The sequence below is a fragment of the Lonchura striata genome, chromosome 1 (genome assembly GCF_050655825.1).
Source record: "Lonchura striata isolate lonStrDom1 chromosome 1, ASM5065582v1, whole genome shotgun sequence".
NCBI classification, from domain to species: Eukaryota; Metazoa; Chordata; class Aves; order Passeriformes; family Estrildidae; genus Lonchura; species Lonchura striata.
The window spans coordinates 102,944,742-102,969,425 of NC_140703.1; the positions used below are offsets into that span (position 1 = coordinate 102,944,742).

The 24,684-nt window shown below is 45.0% G+C and overlaps 1 protein-coding gene across 5 annotated transcripts in view; it reads left to right on the top strand.

The window, feature by feature from the left end:
• The window catches only part of RAI2 (retinoic acid induced 2), a 44,214-nt gene that overhangs the window by 14,121 nt on the left and 5,409 nt on the right, over positions 1 to 24,684 (top strand). Inside the window, exon 1 of one of the 5 annotated variants that reach the window (XM_085585309.1) lies at positions 6 to 22,884. The exons of the other annotated variants lie outside the window; for them this stretch is intronic. The gene's annotated coding sequence lies outside the window, so the exon portion shown is untranslated. Of the gene's footprint in view, positions 1 to 5; positions 22,885 to 24,684 lie in introns of those variants that run through there. 5 annotated transcript variants of the gene reach the window in all.

Sequence of the window (24,684 nt, forward strand, 5' to 3'; positions counted from 1 at the left end):
TAACTGTAAAACAAATGGCTGGTATAATGAAAGTTAAGCAAATCCTTATGTCCCCTGAAGTCAGTAGAATTTAAGCACATAGTTAAGTCTTGCTTGCAGTAAGGGTATCTCCTCAGATAGGAGCACTGTAGCTGTAAGGTTTTTGAACCTCTGTGTGTATAACATTATTTCCAGAATCCCCAAGGGCTTTGCAGTTAGCTGAAAGAAGTGAAACTGCGCTGTGTACCTCGCAGCAGTGCTGGCTGCTCAGGTGCGGTGCTTCAGCAGGAGGTGGGACCTGGCTCCCTCAGCCAGTCCTTGGCAGAGCGGTGCTGCAGCTGCTGCTGCTGCAGCTGGGTGCAAGCTGAGATGTGCAGCCCTATGTGGGTACATTTTTGTAGGGACTAAAGTCTGTCCTGGCTTTTGTAGGGCTGCCATCACCAAAATGTCTGAACCTTCTTGCTGTCTTTGATCCGCTTACCATTGCTGTGCTCCCCTGGGGGAGGAGGATGTTGTCCCCCTTGGGCAAGGAGTAAAAGAGGCACAGAGAAATGTTTCAAACCTGAATTTCATGGTTATTTTTGTGTCAGTATTTGTGGACACATCTGTGGGGGAGGGTTCCAAACCTCCTATCTGCATAGTTTGAACCCTGTCTGCTGTTAAAAACTTAGTTCAGTGGCACCAATGTGGGAAGCTCATGGATGGGGACATGATGTTCATCTCCCCTGTGTCAGAGTGGAATTCAGGGATGTGTCTTGCTAGTGTAGATGTGGGATGGTGAGGGAAGAAGGGAATGTGCAGACCAGAAAAACAGGGAGTGGGGTAAATAGCTCAAGTAATGTATGTATGAGGGTGAAGAAGGCTACCAGGGTTTATTGTCACTTGATTGGAAGGATATGTGTAGCCTGTGTGCGTCCATTAATTAGTGATGCAGTTGCTCCATGCTGGTACCAATAAAACCTTAATAGTACATTATACCAGCCTGTGATTGCTTCCCTTTTTCCACATCCCCTTGTGAGGTTTTGTGTATATCAGTGCAGCTGTGCACTGCATACAGTGTGGATGTGCTGTGGCTGCCTGCACAAGAAAAGGACAGTAAAATAATTCAGTGGGTTATTACCTCCCATGTGATTTTTCCAAGTGTTTATGAAAGGATCTTTGATATGCAGCACTCTGTAATGTGCACAAAATAACCAGCGTTGTTTTCTTTCCTTTTCCTGAGACAAATTAATTCTTAAAATGGCTCCTGAGCAGGTTTTCCTAGGTAAATGTAGCAACTGCAGCCTGATGGTTTAGCAACAACAAGGAAAAAGGCTGTCCCTAGTTTCCTTTATATGCACATTTTGCAGCTTTTCAAGCAGTGCATCAAACACTGCTGGCTGGAAATTTCCAGGCCCATTTCCTCCTGCCTGGTGCATGCTCATAAAGCAAGATTGTCTGAACGGTCTGTAGCTGCAGTACTGCAGAAAGTCAATAAAGAGCTGACCACCTCACCTCTATCAAAAGCAGTTGAGAAGCCCTGCCTCATCTGCCTTATAAAAACTGCACTTGACTCCTGCAGAGAAACCTAGTTGGAAACCTTGAAGAGGAGGGATAAAAAGGAGTCTGAAATTGCAGTGAGTATTTTACAGATAGGTCTTTCAGTAAGGTTAAGTAAGCGCATATTGTGAAATAAACCAAAAATGCAGATTTATTTTAAAAAGGAAAATGCTGGAATTTAATGCAATGAACTTCTGATTTTCCCACCTGCAGTACAGCACAGAGATGTGATTAGTTATTGCAGCAATGAGCAGATTTAACTAGCTCCCTAATTGATTTGTATTTTGAATTTAAATATATATATGCCTACCTATGTACGTGTGTTTATGCCTATATATGCATTTGTGCAGGAAAAGGCATGATGTAGAAATAGATGCAAGAGGTAGAATTTGTAATGCAACATGTCTTTGAGTATGTGTTTGAAAGGATGTTTGGGGTTTTTTCCTTTCCTTTATTTAACAGTAATTGATAAAATGTTTGCCAGGCTTTCAGTAGGATCTGTTGGGAATCGTCACCCTCACCTTCCCCAGGCACGCCAGCTTTTTTTCACCTTGAAATGAAAAAAGAGAGAACTTTAACAGAAAGATCATTGCTTTAGCTTAATATTGTAAGATTTCAGAGATTGAATTTTCTGATAGTAATGAAATGAACCCTGAGTTGTGCCATGAATTTGATTGCAGTTAATTTGATTTTTGAGATGCTCAACAAAGCTTGCCCATTAGCTTTAACCTCACATACTTTGGATTTGTACAAAATGGTATTTTATGTATGTATGGGTAGAGATAACATGGAAATCTCTCTCTGGTGGTTCAGTTGCTTGTAACAATTACTGTCACTGAGTACTTACTAACTATAGGGCTGTTTGAAGTAGTATCCATTGAGTTTCTGATTAGTAATCCCACTATATTTATTGCTTTCATGTTGCAGGGATAATTTTCCTTTCACAAGGAAAAATACAGCTGAACATCTCAGCCAGGAGGCACACGCAGACTCCATCCTGCAGTTTTTTCCAATTCTCACTCTTAATGAGCCTAGTCATATGAATAGCAGTGACTCTTGTCAGAATGGAGTTTTTTTGGCTGAAACTCACCATTTCAGTATATGTAATTTGCCTCCTCTGACTTCAGAGTGAATGTGCGCTTCTTGCTTGTATTTGCCAAGAGGCAACAACTGTGGGGTGGGGTATTCCCCAAGGTGGTCCCAAAGTCTGGCCTGTTCTCCTTGAATGATTTATTCTCAGCCAGCAGTCTATAAGATGGTGGAAGATGGCCTTTTATATATATGTGTGTATAAATAATACCAGACGCAGATAAGAAACTATTTGGTGATGTCAGAAAACTAAAGACATAAGGCTACAGATAACTGGCATAGTATTACGGAGTTGATCGTGTGTGGGAAAAACAGGAGGAGAATTCTGCTGCTGGGAGAAGATTGATCACTATATGGAAAAAAAAAAATACAGAGGGTGCAGTTTCCAGAGGAGGGGAGATACAAGATGTGAAGGGAAGAGATGAATGGCAGGGGCACACAGGTTGGGAGTGTTGCCAAAAGTTCTCCAGGCAATGGGCAAAGGGTTGAGCTGCCAAGGAGATTACTGCCATGAGCTGCTCCTGGGAGGTCCTGTGAGCAGGGGGATGCAAAGTCTCAACAGAAGTCAGGGGATATATGACTTTGTGATGTGTGGAAGGGAAACTGCCCATAGATGGAAAAAGGGTTGGACACATGACTGGAAAGAAGGCGTTTTGTCTGGATCTGTGCCACCGAAGTACACGGCAAGCACTTGTGGAGCCAGGAACCAGGCTCTCTCCTTCCAGCTCCATCATCCTGAGCAAACCTGCTGGAGGTTCATTTCCTGGACCCAGCACGGAGGGGACTGGGACAGCCCTGCTCCTCACTTGGGTGCTTCTGTGTCCTGTGGTGGGCTCCTAGAGGTCATGGTTGGCTGCTACAGGAGCAAGACCAGGGCATGTGCCTGTCCCCTCCTGTCCACCTAAAATAATCTGGCCTGGGTGGAGTGGAGCAATCACATCAGGTCTGATCTGAGAGGCCCCCGGTTTGGCAGAGTGAGGGGCCAGGCACCAGAGTGTGCCTTTGCAGGGAGCTGCTGTCGTTCTGCAGGATGCTGGCATGTCCACACCTCTGCAACATCTTCTTGGATCCTGCCAAGTCACAGTCCAGCAGTCTCCTTTGCTGACTACATGGCAAGGAGAGGTTTTGTTATTCATAGGTTACTATTTTATAGAGTTTGGGTTGTTTCTTAAATTCTCTTCCCTCCATTCTGCTTTTGGTGGCCCCATCTGAAAGCAACGTGTGCAGTTATTTTGGTCAGAATTAGGTAAGCCCATTCAGCAGCAGAGGAAAGGAGAAAAAACATTAAACAGAAAGCACTGATGACTACACCAGAGAGTCCCATAATACCAAATTCAGCGCAGAAAATTGAGGGAGTGGGCAGAAACCTCTTTCTCTTTAGGAGGTGTTGAAACATGGTGCCCTGGAAATGTTCAGGCAACACAGACCATTGAAGCACCCTCTTGCATAGAGTTGCCCATTCATGCCAGCTATTGTGCCTCACAGTTGAAAATGTTGTATCTTCCATGAGAATCTATATTCATAGGCTCCTTGCCACCGGCCTGCACCTGATGGAATGGAGATGTTGGTCTGCATGTTCTCCGAGGGACATGCCTTTCCCCATGGCTGAGGCTGGGAGCAGCATGAATCCTCACCAAAAAGGATGATACAGCTTCCATACTGCCATGAAGTTAGACTAATTCAGAGGCAGCATGTCTGATGTTTCTTAGCCAATGCTAGCCAGAAAGGAAACAATTTTACACATCAGCAATTTTTTATGATTAATAATATTATCCTGCCTTAATTGAAAAATGGGCTGGTGCCCTCAAGAAGAAATTAAGCTGCAGAAATTAGTATCTAACCTCTTTATGATGAATGTGTATTTTTACACACTGCATATTACTGGCAGTGCTTTTAGAAAGAATTGTGCCGTGTATTGTAATAAAAAATTGTCCTGCATTGTTTGTAGTTGCGTGGCACCATTCTGTCTGGCTGACTTGGCTTTAAGAGCCTGAACACTTGGGAAGAAGCAGTGTGAGGATGCTGAAATCCTTTTAAAGGGAATTTATGTACAAACGGGAGGATGATGTGTAGGCTCCGAGCTCTGCTATCAGTTGTTATTGCTGAGAGATATTCACAGGGAGTCGATGCCAGATGGAGCATTAGCCATTGCTGGCCTCAGTGCCTTCGTGGGAAGTCGGTCATAAAATCAGTGAGGGCTCCTGTTTGTGGGATTTTTAAACACCAGTGAATCATTTTACGTAGTAAAGCAGTTGTTGTTGGGTGAGTCTGTGTAAAGGTCTTTGTGAACCGCTTTCTACCAAAACAAAGCTTCAGAAGAAGAGAGGGAGAGGCGATGCCGAAGGACAAGGAGATTTGTTATGCCAAAAAGCGAGCTAGCAGTTCCACTCTGCTGAGGCTTGCCAGGCACCCAGCGGGAGCAGGGAGCTGTCGCCTGTGTCTGCCAGTCTGCCTGCGACCACGGGTGGTCCTGGGGACAGGGTGAGTCATGACTTCAAGGTGTCATGCTCCTTCCATGTGTCCTGGGACTCTGTCTCGTGTGGAGCAGCCCAAAGAATCCAGGATTAAAGAAGAGATGATCTAGGTCTCTCAGCTGGAGAGCTAGGGACGGCACAAAGTCAGTAAAACTGCTGTCAACTATACTGCTGCCCTGGCACCATCCACATCTCCTGCAGGTCTCTTGGAGGGCCATCACTTCAGCAGGAGACTCACATATAATGTGATGTGTTTCAAATGCCTTGTTCCCCAAATGTAAAACACTTAAATCAGCTCTCATCAACTTAAATATTGCTTACCCAAACCTTTGAATGTTGTGTGTCAAATCTCCCTAGAAACACACAGCAGAACATAGATGTCTCAGGTGGAATCACTGGTGTTTTCCAGTGTCCCTGGACAGAAGGGCGTAAGGAGCCTCCTCCTCTTCTCCATCCTGGAATAGTAGGACGATCCTCATGGAGAAATGTGTACTTGGGTGATGTCATCTTTCCTGGAGGGAAACCTGCCCACAGTTTGGGGCTGTGTGGGGAGAAAGAGGGTCTGGGCAAGGAGCCAGGAGTACCTGTGGGTAGAGGGGACACGCTGGCTTTGCTGGGATGTGTGGGAGCACAGTGGGAGCAGCCTGGGCAAGCTTGTCCTTCCCTGCTCATTCTTGGCCACAGCCCTTTGGACTAAGTCTGCCATGGGGACCCCAGGATTGTCCCCACCCTGCTGAGGGGGAGTGGTGGGGGGGCTGGGGCTGTCAGTGTTTCCCTGATCTGCTGTCACTGCCTGTGTAGGCTGGTCCTGGGGTATCCTCATACCCATTCTCTGGCATCTCTACATTTGTAGTCAAGGTTTTCTTACTTACCTCTTCCTTTGTATTTCAGCCAGGTCCCTATTAAAGCAGACAGTGAGGAAGTCTGCATTAAAATGCTTCCTTCCATCCGTCTGTCCTCCCCTCCTCCCAGCCCCATCCTCCTTGTCCCTGGAGGAAACACTCATCTTTGCCAAGATCCTGCCTTGCAAAAGTAAACAATATGAAATTACAATAAAATGTTTTGATTTGCAGGGCCTGACATTCAGAAGCTGCACAACAGAGACTTAGAAAAAAGGATTTTCTATAGATAGCCAGTGTGAGAAAAAAAAAATCTCTCATATTGGGCGTTATTTAGATCCAAGCATCAGGGCAGCATGTATAGGGAACAGAGGATTTTGTTGCCAAACCTGAAGGTTCTTAGAAGGTTTATCCTGCAGCATCTGTCAGCAGCTTTCTGCCTGGCATCTGTGGGTGACTGGTCTAATGCACAGTAATGTCAATATTGAGGACTCTTGTCTCTGTGTGTGTGTATATGTTCTGTTGTTGCTTGATGCTTTAAGACTAGGTAGTGTACTGAAAAGCCCTCAGAAGGAAATAGATGAGCTGAAATTTGTTTCCTCTGGGGCTCTTCCACATAACTCAGAAGAGGGCAAACAGAAATCGAGGTGTAATCCCTGGGAGATGAACTTCCTTGGGCACTTGTCAGTTTTGCAGGCTGGGTAATCTGCGCTGTCATTAAGATTTGTGGATTAGCTGTAGTGAAGTTAGTTGGCTTTGACATTTCATTAGGGAAGTTTTCCATAGTTTTTTATCCTCAGTCTTGGGGCGGTAAATTATGGCTGATGCTGCTTTGTTATGCTTACACCTTCTAACATTTATGCAAGTTGATGCTGGGGCTGTAAACATCTTATCTGATGAGGATTTTTTAAATCATTGCTTGTTTATGAAAGACTAACTGGGTCAAAGGCCAATTTTGGGAAGGATTTGCTTTCCCCAGTGCTAACCAATAAATTTTCATCTGGATATCATAAGTTACCCAACCATTATCTCCTGAAATGGGGATAAAAGCAAACATCATTTATCCTATAATCTGCAAATATTTTGAAAAGTGAACTGGAATATCAATAAAAGGGCTTATCATCAAGGTCTTGAGAGAACTCGTATGGACTTTTGTTTAGAAAGCAAAATGTTAAATTTAGAGACAGGAACTGTGTAGATGAGGAGGGAATATATACGAGTGACAGCATTGTAAATTGTCTCAAGAGTTCAAGGGACCGGGGAAGGACACTGTGTCCTGAAGTCACTCCTTCTCAGAGATGTCTGTGCTGATAAGTGCCAGTAGTTGTTCCTTGTGACAGTGATCGAGGGGAACAAGGCAAGGATCACCCTCTGGGCTCCTGCAATGGTGAGCAGAAATGGGGATGTGGCCTGGTTTATTTATGAGGGCTGGACGTGCCCTCAGTCTTCCAGTTGCTGCAGAGGACAGATCTGTGTCCTTGGAGCTTATTTACCATCCCTCTCTCCCTCTCCCTCTGGAGTCCCTTTTCACATGCCTCCTCTGAAGGGTTGCTGCCCTGAGGGCCAGGGCTGTGGGCTGTGTGAGCCTTGGCCACAGGCCAGGTGTGGGCCGAGTGAGCCGTGGTGTGTGAGCTGTGTGAGCCATGGCTGTGTGAGCTGTGTGAGCTGTGTGAGCCCTGGTGTGTGAGCTGTGTGAGCCATGGCTGTGTGAGCTGTGTGAGCTGTGTGAGCCCTGGCTGTGTGAGCCCTGGCTGTGTGAGCTGTGTGAGCCCTGGCTGTGTGAGCTGTGTGAGCTGTGTGAGCCATGGCTGTGTGAGCTGTGTGAGCTGTGTGAGCTGTGTGAGCCCTGGCTGTGTGAGCTGTGTGAGCCCTGGTGTGTGAGCCCTGGGCTGTGTGAGCTGTGTGAGCCATGGCTGTGTGAGCTGTGTGAGCCATGGGCTGTGTGAGCTGTGGCTGTGTGAGCCCTGGCTGTGTGAGCTGTGTGAGCCCTGGCTGTGTGAGCTGTGTGAGCCATGGGCTGTGTGAGCTGTGTGAGCCATGGCTGTGTGAGCTGTGTGAGCCCTGGTGTGTGAGCTGTGTGAGCCATGGGCTGTGTGAGCTGTGTGAGCTGTGTGAGCCCTGGCTGTGTGAGCCCTGGCTGTGTGAGCTGTGTGAGCCCTGGTGTGTGAGCTGTGTGAGCCCTGGTGTGTGAGCTGTGTGAGCCATGGTGTGTGAGCTGTGTGAGCCCTGGCTGTGTGAGCTGTGTGAGCCCTGGTGTGTGAGCTGTGTGAGCCCTGGTGTGTGAGCTGTGTGAGCCATGGTGTGTGAGCTGTGTGGGCCATGGTGTGTGAGCTGTGTGAGCCGTGGCTGTGTGAGCTGTGTGAGCCGTGGCTGTGTGAGCTGTGTGAGCCCTGGCTGTGTGAGCCATGGCTGTGTGAGCCATGTGAGCCGTGGCTGTGTGAGCTGTGTGAGCCATGGCTGTGTGAGCCCTGGGCTGTGTGAGCTGTGTGAGCCATGGGCTGTGTGAGCCATGGCTGTGTGAGCTGTGTGAGCCCTGGCTGTGTGGGCTCTGTGAACCATGGGCTGTGGAGAATGTGCTGCTGAGGTGCCACTCTGGGGACAGCCAGATGAAATGCGTGGCACAAGGCATTCAAGGCAGGGATCAGCAGGGACACTAGGCTCCACTTTGTAGAGGGACATCCTTGTCCCCCTCTGGCCACATGGCTTCCTCACTTCTGCCTCTCTCCTTCACTGGTGCTGTCTCATCCTTTCCTTGTCAGCCTCCTGTCTCACAGATTCTGTTAGCAATGGCATGGGCTCTGGCGCCTGAAATCCTCCTTAATGCACTGCTTTGTACTTGTGTTGCAAAACCATGTATGAAATGTGAAGTTTAGTTTAAAATTATTTACCACGCTCTATTCCAGCTGAAAAATATAAACAGAATTAACATGTGTTTATAGATACTGTGTGTCTTAGTGCTTCAGTGATTTATCCATCAATTACATCATTGTAAACTGAAGGTGAAGTTACACCTTCCAAAGTGTACAGTAAAAGACTCAGTTGAATTTCTGCTGGGTACTTCTGTTTGAATTACTTTCAGTGGGAGAAAAGGGTACAACTAGTAAAAATGTCCTGGGCACCTTGCAACTGCACAGGTTGGTTTGGGATAAATCAGCAGTTCCTGTAGCATGTATTGCTGTGATACAAAAAATGGAGAAATGTTAAAAGTATAAGTTTGTGTGTGGGTATGTTCCCATGTGGACATATAGGTACATGCTGTTCCTGTAAAAGGTAAATATCAGTTCTGATTATCTTAATATTGATGTAGCAATTTAGAAATAGCTTTCCAATAGAAGATGTCTGCAGTGTTACATTTACCAGCATAATGAAATCAGACAAGTTTTCAGTCCATGAATCACAGTACAGTATTTGCCATTACAATTTCTGTGCTAGTATTGAGCCAGCAACACTATCCAAAGAATTTTATTAAATCAAAATGATTAAATTGAAAATCCATATTGACTCTTCTTTGGGTCTTTCATGTTCTTTCATGTTCTTTTTTTTCTTTTGACTTTGGAATATATTTTGTTTGTTTTTCAGAGCTCTTTTCTCTGTTACTTTATTTCTCAGGTTGAAGGCTGTCTGTAAAACCTTAAAATGTTGTGTCGTAAATCTCAGGATGCTCTTTGTGATATTTACTAGCTGCAGCATAACACACATTTTCTAATAGTATTCATTATTGTGCTGTTTGAGAATTTGAAGCACAAAGTGAGTCCGAGCAGACTACAGGAATCTGTGTCTTGAAGGCAAGAAATTTCTTGATGGCTTAGTAAGAGACAACATAAATTTAAAGTTGATTTTTGGTCATCACAAGAAATGCTATTGCTTAGGAATGGCTTCAGTGTAATATTCTTTCCTTCTAGAAAGCAAACTGCAGGGGAATATGTGTATAGGACTGACTGCAGGCAGAAACTAAAATATTTTTTTCAGAGCCCTAAACATTGTTCTCAATATATTTTCCTTCCAAACAAATGCAGCTCCTGCAATTTTATATGAGAAGAGTTTTGCAACTCACATTGTGGACATGCCCTGGGACTCCACTGCTTGCCAGTCACTTCGTTTGAGCATTCAGTCCAAATCAGCTGGATTGTGGAAAGCCCTTGGAGGCCTGTAAGAGAGCATGGTCTGCCCACGTACCTGATTACATGATCTGGCTTTCTGTGGTATGATCAAGACAAGCCTATTCTCCAGCTTTTAGAATTATGAAAATAGATCACTTCCTCCTTTGTGTTCAGAAGGATTTTTCATCCAACTGTTTTGGAAACACAGTAGTCATCCCTCAAGGAGTGTAATTTCTTCAAGATAAGGGCACTGCACAGCACCTCTTTATTTGTCCCGGCTTTCTGTATCTTCCCTACAAATTCAGTTTTCCACCACCTCTACTTCTAGTGTTCTCTGCAGCTTCATTCATCTTTTCCCTTGGGTCAGTGGCTCTAGGTTTTCTTCTTCCATTCACCTCTTCATCTTCCCTACATATTTTTGTCTGGGGGGCAGGAGGGGGGGTTGTTTGTTTGGGTTTTCTGTTTGGTTGGTTTTTTAATATGCAGAATTCTGTCTTGTACCCTGCCCTATCTCCACTTTCCACAGCAGCACCATGTGCATCCCCAGAATTGCATTCCCCAAACTCTGCTGATGCCACATTTCCATGTGCTACCACTTCCTTCCATTGCAGCTAGTCCTAGGAATAAATCATGAAGGCCACTATGTCAGCATAGTGGCCTTTCCTGGGAGGATGAGTGAAGTTTGAGATGAGTGGTGTTGTTCTGCTAGAAGGCGTTTGGTGACTGGTATCAAGTGGTCCTTTGATCTGGAGACAACTCAGAGGTCCCCACAGTTCTGTGATACAGATGTCAGAACTCTGCATCCTTCCTTCTCTTTTTGCTCCCTGCTTCACGGTTTTTGGGCATGCTCTGGTCTCCACAGAATTGGTGTTTGACCTGCTTTCAAAGGTATCTGCATCTCTGGGGTGATCCAATACAGCTCTCTGAAGCTGTTGTGCCAGAATTCCACCGAGCTGAATGTAGGGCTTCACAACCTGCAGGACCTGATGTTAGAGCCAAATGTGTTGTTTCCTAAGGATCAGCAGCTGATGTCCAAGGCATTTGTGGAGAAAGTGGTTATGCCCACTTGCACAAACCCAAAGACAACATTTAATTACTTCTTATAGCCATATTTTTAAGGAAAAGAGTTCCAGTGATCTGAGATCATCTGGAGAATGGTGTGTCACCCTGATCTGTTAAACAAGCTGAAAAACACTTACATTCAGATGCTAGTGCTCACTCATCAGCACAATGATTGTCTCTGGGTTAATAATAGCTCCCTTTTTTTCTTCATTTATCCCCTGAATTGACCCTCTAATGGAATTCATGCCTATCACATGTTTAAAACAGATTGTGCATATGGAGGAAGGTAAAGGAAGTGATAAATCTCTAAAAAACAATATGATAAAATAAATCCTCTCTTACTAGGGGGCTAGATATTAAGTTTTTTACTCCTTTGGAGTCTTGATCTGTAGCTGGCCCTGCTGACTGTGAGATGACTTCTGCTGCAGCAGGACTTGAAGTGCCAGAAACTACCCTCTTGCAGTCCCCAAAAACTGAAGCTGTAGATCACCATATCCAGTGAATCACTGGTGTGTTGTCTGTCAACAAGGAATAGAAGGAACTGAAAAAAAACCAAACAAAAATCAACACCCGAAAACATGGTAAAAATTGGACCAGTTTGAAACAAAGTAAATAAAAACTTTGGGGTTTTGAGAAATATGTCTTTCCTTTTTTTGCCTTCAATAATCTGAAGAAAATCCATCACCCTTCCTACCTGCTTCTGACACAAGAAATGTTTTATACTTAGTTATTTCACTCTGTTAGCATCCTGTCGATAACGGGATCAAACTGCTGACTACATGCTTGCTCCTTTCCTCCCTGTGTTGCTGCTGTTTGGATATGGGGAATAATTAACTGAGGATCAGTGATGCAGTTGCTGTAACCTAGTGTTTCTGTCACACCAGTACCCTACTGGTGGTTGGGGGATTGTTCAGCTTTCTGTCGTGGAGACCATGGGGCAGGCTGGAGCAGGCGCTGAGCTTCTCATCCCATTCTGGGGCAGTGTCAAGTGTCCTCTGGCTGCAGTTCAGCAGCACCGGTGATGGTTATTTCCCAGCCTGCCCTCCTCCCTTGACCAGAAGAAATGGAAAAGAGGGGGAAAGCTTTTGTTCCTGCAAGATGAAGCACTCCAGCAGAAGCCACAGGATGCGGAGCGGATGCTTTCTGCTTGCAGTCTTCCCTGTTCAGTGGTAGACAGGCTTCAGCTAAAATAAACCAGTATTCCATGAACCTTTGAAGTGCTCTGCTGAGTCACTTCCCTGTCACTGATGGGCAGTGTGATGCTGAGGGATGTTGCCTTGCATCACACAGATGTGCTCAGCCATTCAGGCCATTTAGCCTCCCACTTCATTTCCTACATGAGTGGCAGCTTTGCCTATCCTGACCAACATCTTCCTTAGGGTGTTTTCCAAAACAGTGGAGAGCTAGGACCATTGGAAATGCACAGAGCCTAGTGCCACTTCTGGCTTCTGGACGTCCCTCCCTGCTTTCTCTGTTTGCAGATTATTTGTTTTAGTGGAAGGATCTGGGTGCAATGCCATCAAAACAGGTTGTCTTCTCTCCCATCTTCTGTGACGGCCACTGTGCAGATAAAAGTGTGGCCTCTCAGGGTGAGCTGGCACACAGTAGGGCTCCAAGTGAGCCAGACAGACTGTCATAATCAGGAATCACTTCATTATTCTTGATTTTACATCATACGCTTAAAGAAAATCCAAATATTGTAATGCTCTGCATTTTCTTTTCTATACCTGAAATTGCCAGTTACATGAAATCGTTCATGATGAGTCCAAAGTCCCCAAAAGCCTAAATGCCTTTTGAATGAAACTACCTATAGATCTATTTTCTTCTTGAATCAGTCCAAAGACTTTAATTTGATAATGTTGAAATCTTTACCCTCCAAACAAAATAATTCTTTCAGTTTTTATGAAAGAATTTTTTTCTTTGCACTAGAATGATTCTAAACTGGCTTCACTAAATTTTTTTATGCTGTAAGTAGCAGTGACCCAGATAAACGCATTTAAAAATGCAACTATTGAAAATACAGTGTGTTGCCTTTGTAAGGCACAGCAAGAGGAAGATTAAAATAGTTCTATACATTTACAAGGGTGACAAGTAGCATTATATCGTTAATAGCAGATTCATAGACCAGTTTACATTTTTCATATTACTTGTACAAATCTGTGTGAAATAAGTGTGGCTTAGTTTGGAGTCAGAAACTTAAAAGTCACAAAGAGGCCTATGAAAAAACTTGTTTTTTCCATTTGTAGATGACCTTTTGCATCAGAACAAGGCCTTTAAAAAAAAAAAGGAGATAGCTGTGTTTAAAAATGCATCATAATGAAGCCACACTGTCAGGAACATATAGGCAACCATGATAAGGTTGCATTTCTGTTTTCCTCAGTGCCTGAGTCTGCACCTTCAGTGGCTTTTTGATGTAAAAAAACCATTGGGCTTTAGCTCCAGCCAAACCCACCTGGTGCCCACCAGCCACGCAAAGCCAAGGTCTGGAGAAGACAGCGGTACTTGACTGGCTGTGTCAAGGATGTTGCCAAAAGTTATATGGGTAAGCTCTTTCTAGGGTCCTAAAATTGGTTGATGAAATAAGGGGATACTGCCCCTTGTTCCAGATGCACGTTTTGTGTGTCAGTGTTTGACAAATGCTGTCCAGGATGCTCTGGTACCAATTTCACACTGCTGTTGGAGTGTGCTCCAGCTACCTTGTTCAGATCTGATTGTATGTAAATACTGTTGCTCCAGGAGCAAATGTACCAGAACTTCTCCTGGTAATAACTACTGCCCAAGTCATGAGCAGCATGGAAGGAGTTGGTGGAGCACAGGAGTGCTCAGACTCATCTCTGTGTGGTGGCAAGCACCCGTGCCTGTGGCTGCTGGACTGGGAGAGCCAGGCGCCAGTGGGGCAGCCTGTGGGGTGTCCTCACACCCCATAACTTAGTAGAATGCAGACCTTTCCACCACTTTTGGTTTTGTGGGGTTTTTTTTAGACATTGGAATTGGTTGTGTTTATACAAAGAAGAAATATACACTATTGGAAAAAATTGGATAATAAATAACCTTTAATTAACAGTGAAGATGCACAGAGACCTAATCCCTCAGTGTCTGTTTAGACAGCTAAACCCAAACATGTGCTGGCAGCTGGGTCCTGGAGAGAGCTTCACTCAGAGCAGTGACTAAATTGTCCTTAATCACTGAAAGGACTGTGCAGGGTTTATGGGTGTTAATTGTACTGGGTGTTTTGGGATCTTCAAAGACCGACACCTCTCCTTTAATTTATTTTTGGTAGCAATATGCTGTTCTGCTTACTCTGGTTAGCACTGAGCTGTAAAATTGCTATTGTCAGATAAAAAGTCAATATGTTTTATTGATTCTTCATGCTGTTGCAGCATTCTGGGGGAGCCTTTCCACTGGACATGGATGATGCCTGGGGCTGGCAAGATGAGTGTGCACTGGGGTGCATTCACCATGGCTGCATTCCATGTGAAGCAGTGGGTGCTGGCACTGACCTCTCCAGTGAGGTCCATCCAAGGGCTGCCATCCCTCTCGATGACTGGAGTTAACCAGTTCATTCCCAGAACACACATTTTGTGTGTGTTCTGGGAAAGATGGCCCTTCCAGCTGCATCAGCCAGTTATGGAAATGCAAGTTGATTGTTGCAGCCTGACCTGTTCTCCCCATGGGGAGAACTGTGGATGCTGAGTTCAGAGCAGCTCTGGTGCCTTCTTGTTGTGGAGCACACCTTAGCAGAGTTTATGGTCACTATACGTGCCCTGGTGGCCACCCTCTCCAGTGTAGCCACGGCCAGCAGCTGTCTGCTTGGTTTCTGGAGCTATGGACCATGACACCTTTTCAGGGAGGATTCAGTGGAGGTCATAAAGGGTTTGTGCTCACCAGGGGACAGCTGTCTCCTCTGGGCACGTGAGCGTGTCCACTGACAGGCAGTAAAACCAGAGGTTTCTCTTGGTTGCTGCCTTGGCTCTCAGGGCTTCTTTTTCAACCCCTGTAGGGTGCAGCTCGTCCCTGCTGTGCATCTCATATTGCAGATGCCTCTGGTTTCCCTCAGCCACCATCCTGGGCAAAGGCAGGCCAGCAGCAGCCCCTGGGAGCGCGGTGGCACACACTGCTGCAGTACCTCACAGACCACCCATCCCTGCGTGTGGGGTGCCTAGATAGAGCAGCCCAGCTGGAGCCATAGAGTTTCTTGGGGTAGTGTGGGACAGAACCACATTTTCCATGCAGAAGACCTGAAAGGTGCAGCAGCCCTTCTGGTCAGCAACGGCTTCACCCCTTGAGCATGGGGCAGGTGCAGAGACCAGATGCTGACTGTCCCACTGAAAGAGATGAGGGAGAGCTTTTGAAGGTGGTATCTGTCCACCCCCTTTGCCAAAAGCAGACTCTTCAATGAACATAGTTGTTTTCTTTAACACCCCACCAAGAAATACATAATATTTTGTACGTCTCAGGTACTCTTGTTGTTTCTATCTGCAAGGGTGTCATATTCATAACCAAGCTTGCTACCAACGTAAGCATTTGCCTGAGGCAAGAGGAGTATGTGCTCCTCCACCTCTCACAACTTACACAGGCTATACTCAGTTTTTATTCCCTAAAGTTACTATATCATTTAAATTACTTCCTTCTTGTTTGCTAATCTCCCAGGCTCTGTTGTGCTTCTGTCAGCTACTTGGAGTTGCAGGAGCTGCAGTAGCTCAAGCCCTCAGTGTCCATCCCTGTTCCCTTTGCCATGCCCAGTGCACCCACACTGAGACAGGGGAGGGGGTCACTCACCCTGGGGACAGGTTGCTTAAAGTCTGGCACCTGGGGACAGGGAGGGTTGAATAGGCACAGGTGGCACCCCAAGGCTGTCCCCATTTCCAAGGGTATGTTTGGTGGTGCCCTATCCTAGTGGGAATAGGCATTGACATTGGTGCCACCTCCTTGTATACCCAGGCTGAGGAAGAAGGATGATGCACATCACCTGTGACATTGATCCAGGGTGGGGTAGGGTCAGTGGGAAAAGCTAGTACCTCAGGGAAGAGAGGACTTAAAATGGTTAAGCCACTGGGAGTAGCAATTCTGTGACATTCCCCACTCCTTGCAGTACAATAAAACTCTTAGCTCCACCTACATGAAAAATGTATCAAGAAAATATACCATTGCCTGAAACAGAATATACACAAAACATGAGAGACAAAAGTGCCCTCAGACCCCCTTGCTCAGACCTGCTTCCCAAAAGGGCTTCTGTGGGGCTGACCTTCCCCCCAGCCTGCTCTTACACTGCGGCTGTATTTGCATTAGTGCAGGAGACAAGGGGAAGCAGCCTCAGGCCCTATCCTCCTGTTATTGCAAGGATAAGGCAGGACATGGTACAGCCATGGAGGTTTTTATTTATGTGTTATTTGTTTGACTTTTCTAAAGGGAGAGCCTGTGAGTACCATGTTCTTCCCTAGTAGAGCATCACCTTACATTTTCATGGCAGACAGTCTGCTCTGTCTGCTGAGGTGGCCTGAAAAATCAAGAAGATTGACAGCAAAAAAAAAATTACTTCAGAACTGCACTAGCTTGTTGGCAGGTCTGTTTGGGTTTTTTTCACTGTTAGTTTTATTATTCTTTATTTTCTATTTCATTTTCTTTGTTTTTGGTGGTAAAGGAATGAAGCTACGCAGTCAACTTTCTTCCTCCACTACAATCCATATATACCAAAATTCAGTTCATTGAAGAACTGACTGTGTGAGGAATTAATGCCAGGCTACAGCCCTGTGTGCCCTTACATGGCGGAGTGCAGGACCTCTTACATCCAGAGCTTCATTGCCATAGAGTAACATCACCTCACCAGGAGAGCTGAGCCACAGTCATGCTGTGGACTGCATTGCTAGACTGCTTCCTGAGGCTGAGCTGAACAGCCAAATATGAAATCTCCCAGTCAGATTTATTGGAGTGGGTTGGTGACATTCCCCAGAGGACTTACAATCTATGATGATGGATGATGCCAATCCATTAACGTAGTAGTCTCATCTGGGAAAGATGTAATTGTTGTTATGCATCCTGCAGTTTCCCTAAGTTTTTCTGAACACGTAATAGCACTCATTGCAGTGGAAATTGCTGGTGAAAAATGCTGCAGTAAATATGTCAGGGGCTCTATATGCTATGGCAGTGTGCTTCTCTTCTGGAACCATGCAGCCATCATTAAGGTAGGGGAGATGATAATAACAAAATTTGGTATAGTGCACTCATCATGATGTATGTTCTCTCCAAAGGTTTGATGGAAAAGTATGGTCAAGACTGACCTTGTTTCCTCTTGCAATAAGCATCTGCAAAATATGTTCATGTTGACATGTTCACAGAATCGGGAAAATGCTCACTGTTTACTGCAATAGCAGTGGTGTTTTTACAGCACTGGTTGCCCTGCCTGCATTTCCTGAAATACAGCCCTTTTCCCCTGAGTAGTCTGAGTTTGGACCCCTGATGACAGAGCATTATTACTTTTTTTTTGTAGCCTTGGCATAGTTTGGAATAGTCTCAGTGCACCTCCATGCATTGAGAGCAGTGTGTTGGTCAGAGCTCAGATACCAAAACAGCTGGAGAAGACTACATTGAACTGGCTAGAAGATCTCTGTTCATAGAACATCAAATTAGTAAAATTCAGACAACATTAGACTGGCTAGAAGTGCTCTGGCAGCAGAGAAACATGATAAGGAGAGAGGAGAAGGGACACTGGAGGAATGCACCCACAAGGAATGGCCAGCAGCTACTCTGAAAGGAAAGGCAGCCTGTGCTTAGTGAGGGTGTGTCTGGATGTACATCCACTCATCCTCTGGAGTGATTGCAATGGTAACTGGAATCCAAGCTGAGCTCTGCTTTGTGCTAATCATGTGCCAAAATGACTGCTGCCCATGAGACGTCACAGTCAAGTGGCTGAGGGAAAAAGGCATGACAGAAGTGCTTGCTTGTATGCATGTGCATGTGGGACATTTGTAGGCACTACAGGTAATGCAATTTACTGCAATCTGTAATTGCAGAGAGACCTCAATAAATTAGAGAGATGGGCAATCACCAACCATATGAAGTTTAACAAGGGCAGGTGCCAGATTCTGCGCCTAGAACAGGGCAACCCTGGCTCTGTACATAGACTGGGAACGAGAGGCTGGAGAGCAGTGCCACAGAAAGGGCCCTGGAGGCCCTGGTCCGTGCCAAGTTGAACATGAGCCAGCAGTGCCCCGGCAGCCAGGAGGGTCAGCTGTGTCTTGGGGGGCATCAGGCAGAGCATTACCAGCTGGGCAAGGGAAGGGATTATCGGGGTGTGTTCAAGAAGCATCTGGACAACGCTCTCAGGCACATGGTGTGGCTCTGTGCAGGGCTGGGAGCTGGACTCAGTGATCCTAATGGGTCCTCTTGAGCTCAGTGCATTTTATGATTCTGTGATAACCTGGACTGGTTGACTGGGCAGTGGTAGCCTCAGTGGCACTGAGATGCAACATGACATATTTTCAGTATTTTCTGCTATTTGCATACTAATTGTGGTCAGATCCATCTGTCAGAGGCATATTTCCCTTTTCAGTCTAGAGGCTTCTAGGAAAACAAAACTGGTCATTGTTGAGAGGTTTTGAGGTTTTCTTGTTACATCCATCATCACCATCATGCTGCATCTCATGCTGGTGTTATTTCGAATTCAGTCAGAATTCATCTGACATCTCATGCATCATGGCATGGTGGAGAGAAGAGGTCAATTCTCTTCCCCTCAAAGTCAAACAAGGAAACACCTGGTACAAATGCTGTGAGGAAAGCACATGTAAAATGATGTGAGATTCAAAGAAAAAATGCTGCATTTTTAAATCACATCACAGGAGTCTTATATTTTTCTGTCTCTTATAAACAAAATTCTTGCAGTGGTTAAAAGTTTTGCAAGGATGAAAGTAAGGGGCCTTTTTTCTTGAAAGTTTTTTCCATACATACATTATGAGATAGGGTGGTGCATGAGTGCTTGGAATCTGCTGTGTACATACTTTCTTCTGAGGATTAGTGCCATTGTGTAGCTGATGAAATGTTGAGCTTGGCTTATAAAAGTGATGGGAAGGGAGAGAAGGAGAGTCAGTCTAATAAATCTGAAACTATGAGCATAAACTTGATTTTGAAGTGGCAAGCTGATGGAGCATTTGGTTACTCATGCTAGTGGAGAAGGACAAAGCATGGGCAGCAGAAAGGGTTTATCCCTTTCAGCCCAAGGTGACAAGCTGGGTGGCACACATGTGTGTGGGTAATCACCTGCACATCCTTACCTATCTTCTTGGGCAAGAGCATTCATATGTCACCAGAAAGGATCTGTGAGCTGGAAGGTTCAGTTTTTCACTTGGTTTTTCTTTTCTTCTCATTATTTATTTATTTAAGCCAGGCTATATAAGGACAATGAGAGGCTGTGTGAAAATGTGGCTTTCAGTTGATTTAAGATGAGTTACAGAAGTGTTGGAATTTGCTATTCTAACCCCATGGCTTCATAATAAAGCTGAGGTTAACCCTATTCCAGCCCTGTCTGCACCAAGAAAAAGTGGTTTTTAACTGGAGCTGTCGTGCTGTAAGGAGTGGATGGGAAAGGGTTTGCAGTGAGTCTTAAGGGCTGGGTCTCTCAGGGCAGGTGTGCCACTAGTAAGTGGCACCTCACATCATTTACTGGGTTTGAGCTGGTGAAGCTTGTTTACTCCTTGAGGGGTTAGTCTTGTGAGCTTCACTTTTGTGGCTAGTTGGGAGACAGACAGAGGGGTCAAAACCATGTTTGTATAACAGGGAAAAGTCAGATGTTCTGCCCGCAAAAGTGGCATAGCAATTTAAGGACTTATTTTCAACTTTACCTCACTAAACTGTTGGCTGAGACTGGTTAACACATCCATGGTGGGGTCCCTATCCCTCTTACCAGGAGCAAAACAGTCACATCAGCAAGAAGAGATGAGCAGTGGATGGCAGCCTTTGCCACACTGATGCTCATCCAATGCAGGAGAAGATCAAGTGAATGTGGTAAAAATATCTGTGCCTGGGATCAGGGGAGAGAGTCAGGATAAAATAGGGAGCCAAGTGTCTCAGAACAGTGAACAAACCTTCACTGGGGAACCAATGAGGCTTTGAAGTAATTTCATTACTATCAAACTTGGAAATCCTTTTTAAGAACTGAGATGCTTTATGAGCTGTTTAATAAAGCACTTGACTGGGAAAGGAACAAATATTTTATTAGGCTGACACTGAGTGCTTTTTGTTTCAGGTTTTGGGGGAAGCAGGGCTGGCAATTATGTTTAATTTGTGTCCTTTTCCTCTTGTTATCATTGGTGTATTGATTGCTGGGAAAACAAAATGCATGGGTTTTAAAATTTACTGTAAAGTAAGGGCTCTCTTGTTTGTTTTGTTGAGCGCTGTGTACTCAAACCAGCTCATTTTTCTTTGCTTTGCTGGCAAATACAATGTTTTGATTGAAAATGATACTAAATAATCAGTTAAATGGGATATTTAATGACAAGAAAAATTCTTCAAAATATTTTTTCCCATAGGAAAATCATGCACTTCACTTTTTGAGCCTAAAAATGCTAGCAAGAATCTGCATTCTTCCTATGATCCTACTACAAAAGGTGCACAGCATGCATGAAAGCTGTGGAGGTTAAGGTATAGTAAATCTCAGGAACTCTGATGCAAGACAGAGCCCTAGAGTAAGTTCAGTTTTTCCCTCATATAGTTTTAATTCAGACATTCTTGCAATGGACTTGCAGTCCATTGTCAGTTTTCCTTCCCTGTGGGAAGCTGACCTACTATATGAGAAGAAAGCTTGGTAGATGAGAGTAGAGCAGGTGATATTGAGGAAGGACTTCATCACCGTGTCCCACAAGATCCTCACAGACACACAGCTGATGCGGGGCTGGACTGGAAACTTGGCAGAACAGGCCCAGCAGCAGAAAGTCCAGTTGGGTTGGGTGACTAGGGGTGTACTCCAGAGGTCAGTGCTGGGTCCCACCCTGCTCAGCCTCTTCATTAATGATCTGGATGATGGGCACAGTGTACCTGCAGAAGTTTCCAGATTACACAAAACTGGCAGGAGTGGCTGATACATCAGAGGGTCGTGCTGCCATCCAGAGGGACATCAACAAGCAGGAGAATTGGGCTCACAGGAGCCTCCTGAAGTTTGCTACAGAGAAGTGCAAAGCCCTGCACCTGGGGAAGATCATCAGTACATGCCAGGGGTCACCCACCTGGAAAGCAGCTCAGCAAGAAAGGACCTGGGTGTCCTAGTGGACACCAAGTTGACCACAAGCCACAAATATGATGGGCTAGAGCATCTCTGCTGGAGGAAGTTTGGTTTTTGGGAAGGTGCTGGTGAGAAGACAGTCCCCCAGGGCTATGCAAGTAGCACCTTCCCATGGTAGGTGCTCAGGGCTGGGCACTGACACATCTGGCCCAACACAGTGCTGTAGCTGCTGATGTCCCCATCCCAAGGGGCTGCCTCATGCTTTGAGGGAGACATCTGCACACAGCCAGCTGTGTAGGGGGAAAACTGATTTAAACAGTCACAAAACCAGTAACTTGTCTTCCCAGTTTGAGCAGAAACTGGGAGCACAAAAGCTGCACGGAGTCAGATGCCCCAGCTGGGTTGAAGGGACAACACTTAACACGTGACTCAGTAATAATTATGGCTGGCAAATTTATATTTGTCCTCCACGTGTCAGATTTAATACATCAGATTTCCATGCACTGTCTCCACCTCAGAGTGTGTGTTCAGCTTGCTGGAAGTTGATGCTGTGTAGTCATTTTTGTACAATACCAAGGATAAAAAATAAACTACGACTGTAAAGGTTTTATTTTCAGAATCTTGTTGAAAGGTTCCTCCAAGCATGATGATTCAGAGTCCCCAGGAATAGGCCTGTGCTGCAGATATGAGAACTCCTGAAGATTTGGTAATAGTGAGATCAATCTGAAATAATTTCAAGGTAGCCCTGTTTTTATAGTGCTGGCTTACATGTAATAGTGTATATTGTGTAAGCAGTGGTCCTCTTGGAAGCAGAGCCCATCAGTTAAGTGTTACAACCAGTTAGTGAAATAGTTTGTGAATGGAGTAAAAGAAAAGGGAAAAGGCATCCAGGAGTACAGCAGAAAGTGCCATCTCCCTTACACTTAGGGTATGTCACAGTTTCCACTGCAAATGTAGAGGGTTTTGTGAGGCTTTCAATTTGGGTATAAAAATTCAGTTCAGGATGACATTTGTGAGGAGAATGTTCTATTCCTTCCACAGCACTTACTGTCTCTCTTGTATATATTGCCCTTGGGAGTGAAGGCACTGATTTCAGGGCCATGATAGGATTTTTTTTCAATTGCTCTGATTTGTTTTTAAACGAGAAAAAAGTGAGTTCTCTTCTCCCCAGAATGGATTGCTAACTGCAAATTGTTGACAACACAATATAGTTAGTAAATCTATGACTCCAACGTGCTCTTTGCAGGTGATTAGTCTGTGCAGTAGGCAGATGGCCATGGTATTTATTCAATGGAACTATTTAAAAGACCGAAGTGCCATCAGTTTGTCAGGCTGCTGCATTTGAGAATGATCATGCTGTGTGCTGAAGCAGTGTATACATATTGTCCATGTCCCATCTATAATGTGCCATTTTGCACTGCTGTAATGATTTAGTTTCTCTCTTGTTTCCCCAGGGCTTAACAGGATGGGAGCCTTGACACAAATAGCTTTGCTTCTTGAAAGGATCCACCAAAGCAGCCGTGGAAAATAAACCTGTTGCATGATTTGCACTGGAGCATTATTCTCTAGCATCTTTTGAATTGTCTGATGAGGTGCTTATTTTAACTGTTCTTGCAGCATTCAGCTTATCCTCCACAGGGTGACTTCCCTAGTTGCTTCCACAGGTGCTTCCATAAGAAGTACCATGAAGCAGTGCATACATACATGGTGAGCAGGAGATGTGCAGAGGGATGGGCAGCAAAGGCTGTGGGTGTAACTTCCATACTGGCAGTGATACAGATACTCTGACTGGTGCCAGAGTGAATCCTGTCCATCTTTCCAATGCCTTTCTCTCCTTGCCCTCAATTGATTTTGAATGGTACCTCCTAAATCCTAACTAGGAGTTAGTTGTTGAGTGTTTGAGTCAAGAGACTGAGGCAGAAGAGAGCAGAGCTAAACTGGGATGTTCCCCTGGTGCCCCTTAGAGGAGACAGAGAAGTGCATGCCCAGTGATTGCCTTTTTGTGATGACTAAGCAATGGTCATTGAGCCCCTTTCTCAGAGGCAGTGGGACTGTGTTTGGTGTGCAGCTGTGAGCCGGCAAGAGGATGAAGGCCAGCTCGCCTTAAGAAATATCCTGTGGGTCTCCTCTGCTCTGCCTGCCCCATACCTTGGAGGCATTCACTATCAGCCCATCTGCAGCAGAAGGGGGATAGGCCCCACTGGCCCTCGTGGTGCCTCTGCACCCAGCTGATGTGTGTGGTGTACCTAAAACAGCACCACAAATGGTGCAGCACAGGGGAGAAGGCAAGCTCACTACTAGCTGTGAGTTGTGACTACTCCTTTGCCCTTTGGTGCTCGAGGATTACACTCCTAAAAGCACACATGGGGTTCCCAGGGTACTCAGTCCCAGGTGCCTGAATGAATAGGTGACTCAGAGGGAAGTGTGAGAGGCAAACACTGCTGAAATAATTTATGGGTTCTACATGTGGGAGAGCCCACATCTTATTTGTGTATTAATAGTTCATGTTATTTGTGTAGTAATAGTTCATGTATTTGGTATATGAAAGCTCACTTTATTCAAATACATTTCTTCTATTCTAGCAACAAAACACCAATAATAATGTGGTAAAGCCTTTGTGTATGGCTGAAACTATAGAGACCAAAATTTGTAGCATGGAAGATGATTTGTAGTTGGTTTGATCAGTGACATCAAGCAGTGAGTTTTGGGAAAACACTGAAGTCCATATCCAACCATAATTTTGTCCCCAAGCAGGTCCATTAAGTCAAGATTTTTAATTTTTTTGTTTGTTACTGTGTTTATACTGAAGGGAAGCCGTATTTTTCCAGGAGATACTGAGCCAGGCATCCCACAAAGGAGCATCTAATCCCTTCCCATGGTGCACACATTATAATTTGAGTTCTGTGTAGACATGAGGTACGAGCCATGGTACAGACGAGCAGGCAGAGCACAGGGAGAGGCGTGCTACAGCCCCACAGGAAGGCACACAGCAGCCTTGAGAAAAGTCTTGCACAGCCATCAGCAGGAGATAAAAAAATAAGCTGGAGTTATCACTACCCTCCCAAAGCATTTGTGTATAGCTAAGATATCATTTCCTGTACAGTCACACACATCATTGCATAGTGCCATGAACTTCACTCTTATCAGCACCCTGATGGGAAAGCTGGGATTATTTACAGTAGGGCTTGTTTCAGTGTTCCAAGCTTCTTTTCGGTTAAAACAAAGAGCAAATGAAATATAAAATAGATAAGTAGGGAAAGTTAAATTGATTGTCCAGAACCGAGATATGATAGGCACAGGAAACTTAAGGCACTTCCTCTAGATTACCTTCTTTTCTGTATATTAGATACATGAAACTTATTTTAAAAACTGGATAACTGAATAATTTATGT